The sequence below is a fragment of the Rhipicephalus microplus genome, unplaced genomic scaffold (genome assembly GCF_043290135.1).
Source record: "Rhipicephalus microplus isolate Deutch F79 unplaced genomic scaffold, USDA_Rmic scaffold_206, whole genome shotgun sequence".
NCBI lineage: Eukaryota > Metazoa > Arthropoda > Arachnida > Ixodida > Ixodidae > Rhipicephalus > Rhipicephalus microplus.
This window is the reverse complement of record NW_027464777.1, coordinates 137,501-151,351: the sequence shown is the minus strand read 5'-3', so window position 1 is coordinate 151,351 and position 13,851 is coordinate 137,501. Positions and strand designations below refer to the sequence as shown.

Sequence of the window (13,851 nt, the reverse complement as noted above, 5' to 3'; positions counted from 1 at the left end):
CGGTTTCGTGCCGCCCCGGCAGACGCAGTTCGGACTTAGCACTTTTCGGCTGTGCCTGGCTGGCGGCCCACTCACTCGATCGCCATGTCTGTTTGCCACAGTTTTCCCGGTGGTGCCGCACCCGGGCTCGCCCCGGCAGACGCGTTTTTTTTTTTCTTTCGCCCCGGCTGACGCAGTTTTCGCGCCGCCCCGGCTGACGCGGTTTCGTGCCGCCCCGGCAGACGCGGTTTTTTGCGCCGCCCCGGCTGACGCGGTTTTTGCCGCCCCGGCTGACGCAGTTCGGACTTAGCACTTTTCGGCTGTGCCTGGCTGGCGGCCCACTCACTCGATCGCCATGTCTGTTTGCCACAGTTTTCCCGGTGGTGCCGCACCCGGGCTCGCCCCGGCTGACGCAGTTTTCGCGCCGCCCCGGCTGACGCGGTTTCGTGCCGCCCCGGCAGACGCGGTTTTCGCGCCGCCCCGGCTGACGCGGTTTCGTGCCGCCCCGGCAGACGCAGTTCGGACTTAGCACTTTTCGGCTGTGCCTGGCTGGCGGCCCACTCACTCGATCGCCATGTCTGTTTGCCACAGTTTTCCCGGTGGTGCCGCACCCGGGCTCGCCCCGGCTGACGCAGTTTTCGCGCCGCCCCGGCTGACGCGGTTTCGTGCCGCCCCGGCAGACGCGGTTTTCGCGCCGCCCCGGCTGACGCGGTTTCGTGCCGCCCCGGCAGACGCAGTTCGGACTTAGCACTTTTCGGCTGTGCCTGGCTGGCGGCCCACTCACTCGATCGCCATGTCTGTTTGCCACAGTTTTCCCGGTGGTGCCGCACCCGGGCTCGCCCCGGCAGACGCGTTTTTTTTTTTTCTTTCGCCCCGGCTGACGCAGTTTTCGCGCCGCCCCGGCTGACGCGGTTTCGTGCCGCCCCGGCAGACGCGGTTTTTTTGCGCCGCCCCGGCTGACGCGGTTTTTGCCGCCCCGGCTGACGCAGTTCGGACTTGGCACTTTTTGGCTGAGCCTGGCTGGTGGCCCATTCACTCGATCGCCATGTCTGTTAGCCACAGTTTTCCCGGTGGTGCCGCACCCGGGCTCGCCCCGGCTGACGCGGTTTCGTGCCGCCCCGGCTGACGCGGTTTTCGCGCCGCCCCGGCTGACGCGGTTTTTGCGTCGCCCCGGCTGACACGGTTCGGACTTTGCACTTTTCGGCTGTGCCTGGCTGGCGGCCCACTCACTCGATCGCCATGTCTGTTTGCCACAGTTTTCCCGGTGGTGCCGCACCCGGGCTCGCCCCGGCTGACGCAGTTTTCGCGCCGCCCCGGCAGACGCGGTTTTCGCGCCGCCCCGGCTGACGCGGTTTCGTGCCGCCCCGGCAGACGCAGTTCGGACTTAGCACTTTTCGGCTGTGCCTGGCTGGCGGCCCACTCACTCGATCGCCATGTCTGTTTGCCACAGTTTTCCCGGTGGTGCCGCACCCGGGCTCGCCCCGGCTGACGCAGTTTTCGCGCCGCCCCGGCTGACGCGGTTTCGTGCCGCCCCGGCAGACGCGGTTTTCGCGCCGCCCCGGCTGACGCGGTTTCGTGCCGCCCCGGCAGACGCAGTTCGGACTTAGCACTTTTCGGCTGTGCCTGGCTGGCGGCCCACTCACTCGATCGCCATGTCTGTTTGCCACAGTTTTCCCGGTGGTGCCGCACCCGGGCTCGCCCCGGCAGACGCGTTTTTTTTTTTTCTTTCGCCCCGGCTGACGCAGTTTTCGCGCCGCCCCGGCTGACGCGGTTTCGTGCCGCCCCGGCAGACGCGGTTTTTTGCGCCGCCCCGGCTGACGCGGTTTTTGCCGCCCCGGCTGACGCAGTTCGGACTTAGCACTTTTCGGCTGTGCCTGGCTGGCGGCCCACTCACTCGATCGCCATGTCTGTTTGCCACAGTTTTCCCGGTGGTGCCGCACCCGGGCTCGCCCCGGCTGACGCAGTTTTCGCGCCGCCCCGGCTGACGCGGTTTCGTGCCGCCCCGGCAGACGCGGTTTTCGCGCCGCCCCGGCTGACGCGGTTTCGTGCCGCCCCGGCAGACGCAGTTCGGACTTAGCACTTTTCGGCTGTGCCTGGCTGGCGGCCCACTCACTCGATCGCCATGTCTGTTTGCCACAGTTTTCCCGGTGGTGCCGCACCCGGGCTCGCCCCGGCTGACGCAGTTTTCGCGCCGCCCCGGCTGACGCGGTTTCGTGCCGCCCCGGCAGACGCGGTTTTCGCGCCGCCCCGGCTGACGCGGTTTCGTGCCGCCCCGGCAGACGCAGTTCGGACTTAGCACTTTTCGGCTGTGCCTGGCTGGCGGCCCACTCACTCGATCGCCATGTCTGTTTGCCACAGTTTTCCCGGTGGTGCCGCACCCGGGCTCGCCCCGGCAGACGCGTTTTTTTTTTCTTTCGCCCCGGCTGACGCAGTTTTCGCGCCGCCCCGGCTGACGCGGTTTCGTGCCGCCCCGGCAGACGCGGTTTTTTTGCGCCGCCCCGGCTGACGCGGTTTTTGCCGCCCCGGCTGACGCAGTTCGGACTTGGCACTTTTTGGCTGAGCCTGGCTGGTGGCCCACTCACTCGATCGCCATGTCTGTTAGCCACAGTTTTCCCGGTGGTGCCGCACCCGGGCTCGCCCCGGCTGACGCAGTTTTCGCGCCGCCCCGGCAGACGCGGTTTTCGCGCCGCCCCGGCTGACGCGGTTTTTGCCGCCCCGGCTGACGCAGTTCGGACTTGGCACTTTTTGGGCTGAGCCTGGCTGGCGGCCCACTCACTCGATCGCCATGTCTGTTTGCCACAGTCTTCCCGGTGGTGCCGCACCCGGGCTCGCCCCGGCAGACGCGTTTTTTTTTCTTTCGCCCCGGCAGACGTGGTTCCCCCCCCCCCCCCCCCTTTTCGCTCGCCCCGGCTGACGAGGTTTTCGCGCCGCCCCGGCTGACGCAGTTTTCGCGCCGCCCCGGCTGACGCGGTTTCGTGCCGCCCCGGCTGACGCGGTTTTCGCGCCGCCCCGGCTGACGCGGTTTTTGCGTCGCCCCGGCTGACACGGTTCGGACTTTGCACTTTTCGGCTGTGCCTGGCTGGCGGCCCACTCACTCGATCGCCATGTCTGTTTGCCACAGTTTTCCCGGTGGTGCCGCACCCGGGCTTGCCCCGGCAGACGCGTTTTTTTTTTTCTTTTCGCCCCGGCTGACGCAGTTTTCGCCCCGCCCCGGCTGACGCGGTTTCGTGCCGCCCCGGCAGACGCGGTTTTTTGCGCCGCCCCGGCTGACGCGGTTTTTGCCGCCCCGGCTGACGCAGTTCGGACTTTGCACTTTTTGGCTGAGCCTGGCTGGCGGCCCACTCACTCGATCGCCATGTCTGTTTGCCACAGTTTTCCCGGTGGTGCCGCACCCGGGCTCGCCCCGGCAGACGCGTTTTTTTTTTTCCTTCGCCCCGGCAGACGTGGTTCCCCCCCCCCCCTCCGTCTTTCTTTTTGTTTTTTTTTTCGCCGCGGCTGAAGTGGATTTTTCGGTGCCTCGACGCCCCGGTAGTCGCGGTTTTTCCGTTTCCGCACGGCCCCGGCTGACGCTGCTCGGTCACAGTCGCCTTTTGTGAGGATTGCAGACTTCTTGAGCGCGGGTGTTTTTTTTTTGTTGTTGTTGTTGTTTTATTACGCATTCGCTCCAGCAGACGCTGTTTAGACTTTTTGTTTCCTCTTTTATCCTGCGACGAGGTGACGAGGTTTATTCGGTGCCCCGCCGCCCCGGCTGAAGTGATTTTTCCTGTCCCGTGCCGCCCCGGCTGACGCGGTTGGGACTTCGCGTTTGTTCGGCCGCCACGGGTTTTGGCGCACTCGCTCGGTTGCTTGTTGTTGCCACTTGTTGCGAACCCAGGTTTCTTGAGCGAGCGCGGGCGTTTTTTCTTCCTTTCTTTCTTTGTTCTATGTGTTAGCGAATCGGCCTTTAATATCACACGAGGACTCACAACCAACAATTTTCAGTTTGAAGTGTAAAAAATCTGCAGGTGTTGACGTAACTGACTTGCCCCGTACCCTTGAGTACATCCATGAAGTTCTCGTAGTACTACTAAATCGCATTATTCCAAGTGGAGAAATTCCCATAAACTTGCAAACCTCTACACGAAAATCGGTGCGCGTGATAAAGTTGAAAATTATCGTCCGATATCAAATGTGCCTTCTATAACACAAATTCTAGGAAAAAAAAAAAAAAACACTTGTTCGCCGTTTTCTGCGCCGTGACTGGCAGCACTCCGGCGAAGCGAAACGGGGTCGATTCGAGCACGATATCGGCGTCTTTCGACGTGCTCGCCGGCGACCGTCGCACGAGTACGTCGCACGAGCGCGTCTGCCGGGGCGCCGTTTGCGAAGCCGACGCAAAAGTGGGAACCGCCGCTCGGATGATCGCCGCTTTCGGCAGAGTGAGTGTTGGCACTCCGGGGAAGCGAAACAGCGTGAATGCGCCCACGAAATCGGCGTATTTTGAAGTGCCCGCCGGCGACCGTCGCACGAGTACGGTAAACCGCGTCAGCCGGGGCGTAGTTCGGGACGCCGACGAAAAAGTGGGAAGCGCAACTCGGATCTTCGCCGTTTTTGCAGGAGTGAGTGGCGGCCCTCCTGCGAGACCAAGAAGCATCGATTCGTGCACGAATTCGGCGCCTTTCGACGTGATCGCCGGCGACCGTCGCTCGAGTAGGGCAAACCGCGTCTGCCGGGGCGGGCTTCGGGACGCCGATGCGAAAGTGGGAAACGCTGCTCGGATGTTCGCCGTTTTTGGCCGAGTGAGTGCTGGCACTCGGGCGAAGCCAAACGGGGCCGATTACGGCACGATATCGGCGTCTTTCGACGTGCCCGGCGGCGACCGTCGCACGAGTACGGTAAACCGCGTCAGCCCGGGCGGAGTTCGGGACGCCGATGCGAAAGTGGAGAACGCCGCTCGGATCTTCGCCGTTTTTGGAGGAGTGAGTGGCGGCACTCCGGAGAAGCCAAGGAGCGCCAATTAGCGCACGATATCGGCGTCTTTCGACGCGCTCGCCGGCGACCGTCGAACGAGTAGGGCAAACCGCGTCTGCCGGGGCGGGGTTTACGACGCCGACGCAAAAGTGGGAACCGCCGCTCGGATGTTGGCCGTTTTTGGCAGAGTGAGTGCTGGCACACCGGCGACGCGAAAGAGCGCGAAAGCGCCCACGAAAGTGGCGTATTTGGACGTGCTTGACGGCGACCGCTGCAGGAGTACGAAAAACCACGTCAGCCGGGGCGAGCGACCCACGGCGGTCTGGGTGCTTATCGCTGCTATTATAGGGGCACCCCGGCAGACGCAGAAAAAAAAAATTTTTTTTCGACCTTCTTTTTTGCTGGTCGAGCTCGGGTAACCCAGGTCGCAATGGGAGCCGCGCACGAAAGCGGCGTCGCGAGACGCGTTCGCGGTCGCTAGTCGCACGAGCTCGGCAACCGCGTCAGCCGGCGCGGAGTTCGGGATGCCGACGGCTAAGTGGGTACCGCTGCTCGGATGTTCGCCGTTTTTGGCCGAGTGAGTGCTGGCACTCCGGCGAAGCGAAACGGGGCCGATTCGGGCACGATATCGGCGTATTTCGACGTGCTCGCCGGCGACCGTCGCACGAGTACGGCAAAGCGCGTCTGCCGGGGCGAGGTTTGCGATGCCGACGAAAAAGTGGGAAGCGCCGCTCGGATCTTCGCCGTTTTTGCAGGAGTGAGTGGCGGCCCTCCTGCGAGACCAAGAAGCATCGACTCGCGCACGATATCGGTGTCTTTCGACGTGCCCGCCGGCCACCGCCGCACGAGTACGGCAAACCGCGTATGCCGGGGCGGGGTTGGCGACGCCGACGCAAAAGTGGGAACCGCCACTAGGATGTTCGCCGTTTTTGGCAGAGTGAGTGCTGGCACACCGGCGACGCGAAAGAGCGCGAAAGCGCCCACGAAAGTGGCGTATTTGGACGTGCTTGACGGCGACCGCTGCAGGAGTACGAAAAACCACGTCAGCCGGGGCGAGCGACCCACGGCGGTCTGGGTGCTTATCGCTGCTATTATAGGGGCACCCCGGCAGACGCAGAAAAAAAAAATTTTTTTTCGACCTTCTTTTTTGCTGGTCGAGCTCGGGTAACCCAGGTCGCAATGGGAGCCGCGCACGAAAGCGGCGTCGCGAGACGCGTTCGCGGTCGCTAGTCGCACGAGCTCGGCAACCGCGTCAGCCGGCGCGGAGTTCGGGATGCCGACGGCTAAGTGGGTACCGCTGCTCGGATGTTCGCCGTTTTTGGCCGAGTGAGTGCTGGCACTCCGGCGAAGCGAAACGGGGCCGATTCGGGCACGATATCGGCGTATTTCGACGTGCTCGCCGGCGACCGTCGCACGAGTACGGCAAAGCGCGTCTGCCGGGGCGAGGTTTGCGATGCCGACGAAAAAGTGGGAAGCGCCGCTCGGATCTTCGCCGTTTTTGCAGGAGTGAGTGGCGGCCCTCCTGCGAGACCAAGAAGCATCGACTCGCGCACGATATCGGTGTCTTTCGACGTGCCCGCCGGCCACCGCCGCACGAGTACGGCAAACCGCGTATGCCGGGGCGGGGTTGGCGACGCCGACGCAAAAGTGGGAACCGCCACTAGGATGTTCGCCGTTTTTGGCAGAGTGAGTGCTGGCACTCCGGCGAAGCGAAAGAGCGCGAATGCGCCCACGAAAGTGGCGTGTTTGGACGTGCTTGACGACGACCACCGCAGGAAAACGAAAAACCACGTCAGCCGGGGCGAGCGACCCATGGCGGTCTGGGTGCTTATCGCTGCTATTATAGGGGCACCCCGGCAGACGCAAAAAAAAAAAAAATTTTTTTTCGACATTCTTTCTTGCTCGTCGACCTCGGGTGACCCAGGTCGCAGTGGGAGCCGCGCACGAAAGCGGCGTCGCGAGACGGCTTCGCGGTCGCTAGTCGCACGAGCTCGGCAACCGCGTCTGCCGGGGCGGAGTTCGGGACGCCGACGGCTAAGTGGGAACCGCCGCTCGGATGTTCGCCGTTTGTGGCCGAGTGAGTGCTGGCACTCCGGCGAAGCCAAACGGGGCCGATTCCGGCACGATATCGGCGTCTTTCTACGTGCTCGCCGGCGACCGTCGCACGAGTACGGCAAAGTGCGTCTGCCGGGGCGGGGTTTGCGACGCGTACGCAATAGTGAGAACCGTCGCTCGGATGTTCGTCGTCTTTCGCCGAGCCAGTGCTGGCACTCCGGCGAAGCCGAACGGAGCCGATTCGGGCACGATATCGGCGTCTTTCCACGTGCTCGCCGGCGACCGTCGCACGAGTACGGTAAACCGCGTCAGCCGGGGCGGAGTTCGGGACGCCGATGCGAAAGTGGGAAGCGCCGCTCGGATCTTCGCCGTTTTTGGAGGAGTCAGTGGCGGCACTCCGGTGAAGCCAAGGTGCGCCAATTCGCGCACGATATCGGCGTCTTTCGACGTGCCCGCCGGCCACCGTCGCACGAGTACGGCAAACCTCGTCTGCCGGGGCGGGGTTTGCGACGCCGACGCAAAAGTGGGAACCGCCGCTCGGATGTTCGCCGTTTTTGGCAGAGTGAGTGCTGGCACTCCGGCGAAGCGAAAGAGCGTGAATGCGCCCACGAAAGTAGCGTATTTGGACGTGCTTGACGGCGACCGCCGCAGGAGTACGAAAAACCACGTCAGCCGGGGCGAGCGACCCACGGCGGTCTGGGTGCTTATCGCTGCTATTATAGGGGCACCCCGGCAGACGCAGAAAGAAAAAAAAAAAAAATGGGGACATGGCGTGCGTCACCGTGCGGCTTCGCAGCGTTGCCGAAGTCGCCGAGCCCTTCGACTGAGCCGAACGGCGGACAGGGAACGTTGGTCGGCCGTTCTAACCTGTCGGTGCCACGCCGAGACGTCGTTAAGGAAAACCGCGTCGTGGGCCTCTACGACGCCGTCGAGTCGTTGTACGTTTGGTGTCCAGCGTGTCGGCGGCGAGTAGCGGACACGTCGTTCACGACTTCGGTCTTTCGCAGTCGACGCGAACTTGCGGAGAGTCGTGGTGCCTCACGTTTTCGGCAGAAACCGCGGCGGAATTTTCCCGTGCGTGCGCGCACGACCTCGGTGCTGTGCCGTCAGCGTAGTGTTGCACAAACTCGTGGCCTACCCAAGGTGCGGTACGTTTGCGGCCGTATCCTCGGTGGGAATTTCGTGAGTAGGGTCGCAAATTCTACGACCTCGGCCGGTTTGAGAGCGACGTAGACTTGTGGCACGCTCAACGTGCCACACGTTTCGGGGCACACCCGCGGTGAAATTTTCTCGAGTACGCTCGTATTAGTGCCCAAGGAGGTCTGGGTACTTATCGCTGCTATTATGTGGGGGTTCTCGTGAGCGGCGTACGCGAAAGCGACCGGGTGTCTGATATGCGGCGGGCTTCGGCCTCGTCAAGCGTGTCCTCGGGTCTGCTCCAGGGGAATCCACGGCAGTCGTCTGCAGCCTCATCCGCTTGATGCGTTAGGGGCTGGTTGTCGGACGGTGCCGTTTTACCACGATATCGAGGTGTGTTCCGTGTCGTCCTCGGGCGATTCAGATGCGAAAGCGCCGAAGACGCGGGCGTGACCCGTCGTCTGGCGGCTTTGCAGTCTCGGCTCCGTTGCTAGTTCCGGCCGGTCCACCGACAGTGCAGCGGGCTTGGGCAACCCGCACGGCGCGACCGAGTCGATGCAACGAAAAAGAGCGAGCATGAACGTGCTTCTTGCCGCACGGCTCCCACTCGTCTTTCGGGAAGGTTGTGCCGTAGCGAGCTCGAACGCCGTCATCTCGGAGTGCAAAATAAGCGTGTTGGGGCGCCTGAAGGTGGCCTCCGCCGCACACAGACTGCGTCCGGCCCGCCGAAGGCGAGGACGGACGCGCAGTCGAACGATTACCTGGTTGATCCTGCCAGTAATCATATGCTTGTCTCAAAGATTAAGCCATGCATGTCTAAGTACATGCCGAAATAAGGCGAAACCGCGAATGGCTCATTAAATCAGTTATGGTTCCTTAGATCGTTTCTTCCTACTTGGATAACTGTGGCAATTCTAGAGCTAATACATGCAGTGAGCCTGGAGCCCTTTGGGTAACGGGGTGCTTTTATTAGACCCAAGATCGATCGGGTTTCGGCCCGTATTGTGTGGTGACTCTGGATAACTTTGTGCTGATCGCATGGCCACGAGCCGGCGACGTTTCTTTCAAGTGTCTGCCTTATCAACTTTCGATGGTAGGTTACTTGCTTACCAAGGTTGTTACGGGTAACGGAGAATCAGGGTTCGATTCGGAGAGGGAGCCTGAGAAACGGCTACCACATCAAGGAAGGCAGCAGGCGCGCAAATTACCCACTCCCGGCACGGGGAGGTAGTGACGAAAAATAACAATACGGGACTCTTTTGAGGCCCCGTAATTGAAATGAGTACACTCTAAATCCTTTAACGAGGATCAATTGGAGGGCAAGTCTGGTGCCAGCAGCCGCGGTAATTCCAGCTCCAATAGCGTATACTAAAGCTGCTGCGGTTAAACAGCTCGTAGTTGGATCTCAGTTCCAGACGAGTAGTGCATCTACCCGATGCGACGGCTCGGACTGAACATCATGCCGGTTCTTTCATGGTGCACTTCATTGTGTGCCTCGAGATGGCGGTGCTTTTACTTTGAAAAATTAGAGTGCTCAACGCAGGCGAGTCGCCTGAATAAACTTGCATGGAATAATAGAACAAGACCTCGTTTCTGTTCTGTTGGTTTTTGGAATACGAGGTAATGATTAAGAGGGACGGACGGGGGCATTCGTATTGCGGCGCTAGAGGTGAAATTCTTGGACCGTCGCAAGACGAACTACTGCGAAAGCATTTGCCAAGAATGTTTTCATTGATCAAGAACGAAAGTCAGAGGTTCGAAGGCGATCAGATACCGCCCTAGTTCTGACCATAAACAACGATGCCAACCAGCGATCCGCCTGAGTTACTCAAATGACTCGGCGGGCAGCTTCCGGGAAACCAAAGTATTTGGGTTCCGGGGGAAGTATGGTTGCAAAGCTGAAACTTAAAGGAATTGACGGAAGGGCACCACCAGGAGTGGAGCCTGCGGCTTAATTTGACTCAACACGGGAAAACTTACCCGGCCCGGACACTGGGAGGATTGACAGATTGAGAGCTCTTTCTTGATTCGGTGGATGGTGGTGCATGGCCGTTCTTAGTTGGTGGAGCGATTTGTCTGGTTAATTCCGATAACGAACGAGACTCTAGCCTATTAAATAGGTGCGGGGTTCCCAGCACCTTACAACCTTCTTAGAGGGACAAGCGGCTCCTAGCCGCACGAAACAGAGCAATAACAGGTCTGTGATGCCCTTAGATGTCCGGGGCCGCACGCGCGCTACACTGAAGGAAGCAGCGTGTCTTTATCCCTGTCTGAAAAGACTGGGTAACCCGTGGAACTTCTTTCGTGATTGGGATAGGGGCTTGCAATTGTTCCCCTTGAACGAGGAATTCCCAGTAAGCGCGAGTCATAAGCTCGCGTTGATTACGTCCCTGCCCTTTGTACACACCGCCCGTCGCTACTACCGATTGAATGATTTAGTGAGGTCTTCGGACCGATGTCCGGCGCGGCCTTTCGGTTGCGCCGGTCTGTTGGAAAGATGACCAAACTTGATCATTTAGAGGAAGTAAAAGTCGTAACAAGGTTTCCGTAGGTGAACCTGCGGAAGGATCATTAACGGATTGTGAAGGAGTGAGCGCCTCAGCTGCGTCTGCGCCCGACACTTTCTGCCGCTGACCCCGTTTGGACGCGGGGTCGGCTTTTCCCCACGGGGCTGCCTGAATGTGGAGCGGCACCCCGTGACAAATTGTTGCGCCCAGCGGACGCCAACACCGCGACCTTGGACGGTCGGCCAGGTGGCGGACGCGGGTACAAACGGCGCAACGCACTCATAGGTCGGCTTTCGACCCGCCACTGCACCGTGGCTCGAAGCGCTCGAAATGCGCGACCCGACCGCTGCGGGACCGCCTAGTACTGTAAACAGGAGCGGCGGAGCGCGAACGGCGAGTCGTGGTTACGTCGGTAGAAGGCGAGGCTGCGCGTTCCCGAAACGCCAGCCGAGTGCCCTCCCGACCGTTCGAGCGTGCAAGAACGAGACCCGACAATCGCGCGGCGACTGCCAAGTACGAGAGGAACGGCACAAGCGTCGGCGGTCGGTCAAGGAACTGGCGATGTGACGGGTCCGCTGTGCACCAGTGCATACCGTCCCGCCGTCCGCGGCAAGCGCCTCCGCGTCCTCGGGTGACGGAGGCTGCCGGTCGGTTCTTGCAGGCGAGGGATCTCGCTGGCACCGGTTCGCGTTGACGCGCGGCCGGTCATGGCACGGCGATGCGACGGCCGAGGTGCGCAGTACTCGATGGAGGAACCGCACGCTCCGATGACCGTCCCGCCCTCCGCGGCGTATGCGTACCGACCGTAATGGTTGCAGCAGCGCCGGCCGGCTTTTGAATTCGCCACACGAAACACGGTGCGAGATCGCGGTTAGGGGAGCGTCGACGTTGCCAGGCGTTTTGCTTGCTGCCGAGGGAAAGGCGGCACGGCCACGTCGCGCTCGTCGCGATTAGCGGGTCTGCGCGCTTTGGGAAGGTGCCGCAACGACTTGCCGAAAGAGGAAGCACGGAAGAACGAGGGACTTGGACGTCCCGACAATTGAACGCACTTGCGGCCAGGCCCTTGCTGGCTTCGTTCTTCCGCCTCGAGTAGGCTCGTACGCGGCTCCGGCGCCGAAAGTGGTCCTTGGCACCGACTTCGGTGGACGTGGGAAGTGCCGCGCAAGTACGGCGCGCCTGGCTCCACCTGTTGGCTAAAGTAGGCAGCCGGATCGGCATTTTGGTGTGCGGTGGCAAACCGTGGATGCGAAAAAAGCTTGTGCGATTTCGTGGAACAAAAAGCGGGGGTCCCCCTTTTTATGCGGAGGAGACCGACCCGCCTGCCGTGGTGAACCGCGACGCCACGGTAAAAACGGGAGAGGCTTGTCGATGGGACCGTGCATCCCGCGCTCCACGGAGGCCGGGAGGCGGCCGCCCGAGGAAATGTGTAGCCGTCGAGGCCCGCATCTGCGTGCACTCTTATCCAAATGGGTGTACCGCAGGCATTTTCTGGTTAGGCGGGCCAATGAGAGCGAGCACACAACGATACCTACGGGTCCGGCTTGGAGAACCGGCTTCGACGCCTCCCGAGTATTTATAGAGGGGTGGACCACGAAAGCACTCGCAAGTAGCGAAAGCGAAACGCCGTCCGAAACACACCGTTTGCTCGATTTGCGGCAGCCGAAAAAGGCGCGGCAGAGTTTTGGAGTCCAAGCGTGCGCTGAAAAGCGCCCTTCTTGGCCACTGTTTGGCCGAGTGCCAGAAACGTTTGGTTTTGACTGTACGGAATTGAACAAACACTTTTTCACGACTCTAAGCGGTGGATCACTCGGTTCTCGGGTCGATGAAGAACGCAGCCAGCTGCGAGACTTGGTGTGAATTGCAGGACACACTGAGCACTGATTCTTTGAACGCACATTGCGGCCTTGGGTCTTCCCTTGGCTTCGTCTGTCTGAGGGTCGGATCACATATCAAGAGAGCCTTCGGCGCACAAGGGAACGTGAGCCGTCGACTCGTTTTGACCGCGTCGGCAACACGGACAGCACGCTGAACACCTCACAGCGAGCGCCAACAGCGGCCACTCAAGGGCGAGACGGTGGCGACCGTCGTGCCAGAGCCCAACCGAAACGGGGGCGACCGACTGCATTGAGGATGTGGCACCTCGTTGAGACCGCCGCAGGACTTCGAGTCGGAAGGAAGCCTGCAGGGAAAGTGCGGTCGAGGTTGCGTACTCCTCTCTGCGACCGGGCGCGCAAGAGCTGCGAGAGCCACGGACGCGCAACTTTAACGCACGGTAAACACGAGGAGCGAAAGCCGGCCAGCAAAGCTTCTCCAGCCGTGCGCAAAGTGCGCGAGATCGCAGCCTTGCGTTGCGCTTGTTGCCCTCGAAGTAAGCAGGGTGTCCCGTAGACCGGGCGCTCGAACACGCTGCGGGGCCGTGCCTCCTCCAGGCTTTGCCGCGCGAACAGGGAACGTTCGCGCGCAAAGCGCAGGGAGGTGAGGAGGCTGCGCCCGACGTTTGCGGTTCGCTGCGTACGCGGTTGATGCGGAGAGCACGGCGCGACGACTTGCCGCGAAGCGGAAAAAGTCTCCCGCACGAGTTGGCGAAACGTTGGCGAAGCTTAAGGCGTTCTCGTCGTAGTCCGCCGTCGGTCTAAGTGCTTCGCAGTTCCCGTCCCGTTCAAAAAACTGGGCCACTCCAGTTGGGGCGGGGGCGACGCTACACGAGACGATGCCTCTCGCCAGGCTGCGTGGCTGCCCTTGCGGCGGCGGCGACTGGCCTCGGCGGTGTTTGGGCTTTCGACACGGTCGTTTATCACGCAACTGCTCGGACGACGCACGCGCGCAGCGGAATGCCGCTTGCCAGCCTTGTGAAGATGTGACCCTGTACAGGGTTGCGGGCGCACTTGGTAGGGCGTCGTACTCGGTTCGCGATGGGTTTACGAACGTGTCCCGTCACTTCCACGTCACACCGGTTGTGCGCCGCACGCGTGCAGCGGGGAAGCCGATTGCCAGCCTTGTGAAGAAGTGGCCCTGTACAGGGTTGCGGGCGCACTTGGTAGGGCGAGCGCACGCGGTCGTGCAGGAAGTTGATGGAAGCGAATGTATCCGCTGTCGACCTCAGATCAGGCGAGACAACCCGCTGAATTTAAGCATATCACTAAGCGGAGGAAAAGAAACCAACAGGGATTCCCCGAGTAGCTGCGAGCGAAACGGGACCGAGCCCAGCACCGAATCCCCCGTC

The 13,851-nt window shown here is 61.5% G+C and overlaps 3 non-coding genes across 3 annotated transcripts in view; all 3 read left to right on the top strand.

Annotated features, from left to right (window-relative positions):
* The first annotated feature begins 8,879 nt into the window (after nt 1-8,879).
* On the top strand, nt 8,880-10,695 carry LOC142792193 (small subunit ribosomal RNA). Its single transcript, XR_012890734.1, has one exon. It is a non-coding gene; the product is annotated as a small subunit ribosomal RNA (ribosomal RNA).
* A 1,720-nt stretch (nt 10,696-12,415) lies between these two features.
* LOC142792201 (5.8S ribosomal RNA) lies at nt 12,416-12,568 on the top strand. Its single transcript, XR_012890742.1, has one exon. It is a non-coding gene; the product is annotated as a 5.8S ribosomal RNA (ribosomal RNA).
* A 1,154-nt stretch (nt 12,569-13,722) lies between these two features.
* LOC142792196 (large subunit ribosomal RNA) overlaps nt 13,723-13,851 on the top strand; it is a 3,958-nt gene continuing 3,829 nt past the window's right edge. The window contains exon 1 of the ribosomal RNA XR_012890737.1: nt 13,723-13,851. This exon is cut by the window's right edge and continues 3,829 nt beyond it. This is a non-coding gene — a ribosomal RNA (large subunit ribosomal RNA).